A 5,000-nucleotide genomic window follows, 5' to 3' on the forward strand; every position below is an offset into this window, starting at 1 on the left:
TCCACCTTGTGAAGGTGTAGAATCTGCAGCCTTCTTTCGAAAAATCCATGTTTCCGGTTAGAGAGGCAAACCAACAATGACGCAATCGCACAGCGCAACGATAAAATGTAAGTTAGACAAACAGCGACAAGCTCAAACATGTAACAACAGGCAACACTTGCTGCCCCTTGCTCCCCGCCCCCCCAACACTTATAGTCTCTCAGCTACGAGTCCGACTGTCATTACTTTCTGATCACCCCTAGTAGTGCACACACACACACACACACACACACACACACACACACACACACACACACGTACATATACATACATACAATATATATATATAATATATATATATATATATATGTATGTATGTATGTATGTATATATGTGTATATATATATACGTATATATATATATATGTATATATTTGTATATATAATATATATATATATATACATATATATACATATACATGTATGTTTATTTACCGTAGACATATATATATATATATATATATATATATATATATATATATATATATATATATATATATATATATATATTGCAAGCGTGCGCGCGTCCGTGCGTGTGCGTGTGTGTGTATGTGTATTTTCTTCTCCGAGCACTTTGAGTGTCGGGGTCCAGCGACACGTTCCTGGAGCTCATCCGGGTCGTCTCTCGGTCCACTGACGGGCAGACGCCCTGGCCGGGGCTTCCGTGGTCGCCTTGGGACCAGAAAAAGGAGACGACGACGCCGCGCCGTCCGAGGACCTCTTCCAGACCCCCAATCCTCGAGGTCGCAGCAAAAGCGGTCAGAAACACCGCGACCGAGGACCTGATCAGGAAGAGATACAGAGGATCAACAGAACGACAGGGCACAATAAGAGGAGCCTCGCCGGACTCCCACGCCCCAGAAGACTCCGGGTCGTCCGTTCTTTGAGGAAGTATCCATCGGCGCGGCCCGACCACTTGCGGCTAACGAGACGTTAAAAAAGAAAAAGAAAAAGAAATCACGTCCTAGCCGACAAAAAAAAGTAAAACAAAGGAAAAATACAAACAAATCGCAAAATCACACAAAAAAAGAAAAATGCGGCTTTGCCGAGGTAAAAAAAACAAAAAACAAAAAAAACAGGGGGTTGGGTTTCCTCTGCTGAATAAAATCGCCTGAAGACTGTCCGGAAAATTGACAAGAAATGACCCCCAACTTTTACGGATTCCTTACAGTTTATAAATATTTATCGCAACCTCCTTCTACCTCCTGGGCGCCATTTTTCCTTCCATCCAGATGGACGTGTATCACCACCTCGTCGTCTGCCACCACGACCATCTGCTTCCTGCCAACACCAGTACTGTGCCGCCAGCGACTCTGCCACCACCCGAACCCTTCCAGCACACACACACACATGCACTGCACCTGTTGGCCCGACTGGCGCCACAGGATATCTATCCAGGCGAGCCCTTGTCCTCGGACGAGTCTGTCTACATCGTCAGTCCGACCAAAGCCTCCTTCAGGTTTCTTGGCCTCGCTGGCGATTCGGTCTGAGTCTCATCAGTCTCTCCATGACGTCAAATTCAGGGCACGTATATCCCATGACGTCATGTCTGGGTCACGTGACTCCATCACGTCACATGGCCGTGTAGGTCAGCGATCGACAGGCGTATTACTATTAATGGGAGACAGCTTCTAACACCTACTTCCTCCACAAGTCTAGTCATCATTACCACACCAGGACCAATTTCAAAATCGTCTCTGGACACAAGGGCCCCACAAATGCTGAATTTTACGCATCTACCACCAAAACTCTAGCCGTGGGATGGACGCACGTACACACACACAAACGCACACACACACACATACACAGACACACACACACACACACACACACACACACACACACACACACACACACACACACACACACACACACACACACAGAACCTCGTGGCGCAGTCGTTAGAGTTCTCGCCTGCCACTACGGCGGTCAGGGTTCGACTCCCGCTCAGGGCTGAAATAATTTCATTATCGCTGCGCTGCGGGTTGTTACTCCATCTCTCGTGGGCGGAGAGTTCGGGGTGTGTGTGCGTGTAAGGTCACAGTATTACACATAGATCGGTCATACGAGCTCTGAGCTCTCATCAGAGGGTTAATAACACGTGATCCAAGACTATGGTGAATCACATACTAGTTAGCATTACATCGCTCGGTACCTATAATTGATCATATTTGAACTACTCAACAGGATATAGATACTGGTAATTATATCATTGACACTGAAAGAGCCGACCATTTTCCTATACTCTCTCAATTTAGAATAGGTGATATTAGACAAAAAAACAATGACTATTAGAAAAAGATTTATATCTTCCTTCACTCTTTAGCAATTTACTAACGAACTTGATTTAGGAAAATGGAATGATGTACTTACTTCAACTCGTCCAAAAGAGTCATTTGGTATTTTCTATATTACTTATCTTGAAATATTTGAGAAACATTTTACCATTAAGATAGGGAAGCAGATTTTAAAGAAAGAGATCATTCGCCATATCACACAAGCTCTAGACCAGTGGTTCCCAACCGGTGTGCCGCGGCACCAAGGAGTGCCGTGAGATCAACTGAGGGAGGGTGCCGCCAAAATTCAGGGCAAAAATAATTTTCGTATTTCCGACTCTCTCTGTCATCCATTTTTGTTCATTAAAGCAGCATCAGTGTAAAGAGGAGTATTTTCATATTATCCAGGGACAAAATTTTGTTACACTGATATTGAATCAACAAGATACTGACAAACTAGAATTTAGATTTTCTAATAAGGGTGCCGGGGACTTCTGAAAGGCTTGGCAAGGGTGCCTCAAGCCAGACAAGGTTGGGAACCACTAATCTAAAGGTTTGCATTGAAAAAAAAGATTAAAGTGACTTCCTAGAAAATGGCCTTTTACCTATTGAGAGTCGCATACAAAATACAGAAATACACTAACATCATCATAGAGAACGGCAAAAAAACAACTATGTTATAAACAGCAATTAACTAATAACACTAGGTAACATAATTTCACTTCTTTTGTCTTGTCGTTGGCCCAACACCATTGTTTTTGCCTAATTCAATTGCAGTATGGGTTACTATTGGTTTTCATGTCAGGTAAAGTCCTTTACAAAATCTCAGTTGCTTATTTAATTGCTTTTGAAATGTTACAAATGAATCAAAACAAAGGAAGAATATAAAGTGTTTTAAAGTTTTTTCTACTTTAATAATAAGACCATTCTTGAACTGACCAGATCTAGCAAGAAATTTCTCATATTTAAAAGAATTTTCTTACACTCTTTATTACTCAAACCAAAAAGACCCAATGATCTCAGAGATTTTGATTTGACAAAGTCAAATGGTTACCATTTCATTTGATTTTAAGGCTGAAGTAATGGGATTTACTTGATGACAGTGTGCAAGTGACTTAGCCAAAGAAAACGTCACAAACATTTCTCCAGCTTCTTTGCAAAGGAGGACAGGCTATGCTATAACAATCATGTATCATGCTTATTTGATGCTAATGGAATTGCTTGCAATGCAGATAAATGGAAACTCTTCAATGACAGCCCCTCTAAAAGCCTGAAAGTTGTCCTTCTGCACAATGGAAACAAGTACCCATCTCTTCCTCTTGTTCATTCTGTGGATCTTAAGGAGGACTACAGCAGTGTAAATCTTCTACTGGGAACTTTGAACTACAACAAGTATGGCTGGGAAGTTATTGGAGACTTCAAGGTGATAACTTTCGTGATGGTACTTCAAGGTTTTACCAAGAATCCCTGTTTTCTTTGCCTTAGGAACAGTAGAGACAGAATAGCACATTACCAGAGAAGGTACTGGCCTCCAAAGACTCACACTGCAATGGGAGCACACAATATCAAACGTAAAGCTATTGGTGAGTCCTCGAAAGGTTTTGTTTCCTCCACTACACATCAAACTGAATCTCATGGAACAGTTTGTTACAGTTCTTGACAAGGAGTCTGCTGCCTTCAAATATCTTCAAGACTTCTTTTCTAAGCTCTCAGAGGCAAAAGTCCTCAAAAGGTTTTCTTTCCTACACTGCATATGAAACTAAGTCTCATGGTTTGTTACAGCTCTTGACAAGGAGTCTGCTGCCTTCAAATATCTTCCAGACTTCTTTTCTAAGCTTTCAAAGGCAAAGGTGAAAGCTGGTATCTTCGCTGGACCACAAATAAGGAAAATTATGGAGTGCTCAGAATTTCTACAGAAGCTCACAGAACAAGAGAAAAAAAGCTGAGAATAAGGCCGATAACTATAAGGAACTGGTTGAAGCTTTAGTGAAAAGCTATGATGAGATGGGTTGCAGAATGTCCTTGAAGGTCCATATCCTAGATATTCACCTCGACAATTTCAAGGAGAATATGGGAACACGAGAGTTGGAGGTTAAACCCGCAGAACAGCGATACTAAAATTGTTTTAGCCCTGGGCGGGAGTCGAACCCTGACCGCCGTAGTGGCAGGTGAGAACTCTAACCACTGCCCCACGAGGTTGTGCGTTCGTGTGCGCGCGTGTGTGTGTGTGTGTGTGTGTGTGTGTGTGTGTGTGTGTGTGTGTGTGTGTGTGTGTGTGTGTGTGTGTGTGTGTGTGTGTGTGTGTGTGTGTGTGTGCGCGCGCGCGTGCGTCCATCCCGCGGCCAGAGTTTTAGTGGTAGATTCGTAAAATTCAGCATTTGTGGGGCCTTTGTGTCCAGAGACGATTTCAAATTTGCTCCTTGTGTAGTAACGATGCCTAGATTTGTGGAAGAAGTAGGTGGTAGAAGCTGTCTCCCATTAATAGTAATACGCCTGTCGATCGATGACCTACACGGCCATGTGACGTGATGGAGTCTCGTGACCCAGACATGATGTTAGACGTGCCCTGAATGTGACGTCATGGGGAGACTGATGAGACTCGGACCAAATCGCCAGCGAGACCAAAAAACCTGACGGAGGCTTTGGTCGGACTGACGGTGTCGACAGACTCGTCCAAGGAGAAGAG

This window comes from Oratosquilla oratoria, chromosome 2 (genome assembly GCF_046742065.1).
Source record: "Oratosquilla oratoria isolate Oo_2021 chromosome 2, ASM4674206v1, whole genome shotgun sequence".
NCBI classification, from domain to species: Eukaryota; Metazoa; Arthropoda; class Malacostraca; order Stomatopoda; family Squillidae; genus Oratosquilla; species Oratosquilla oratoria.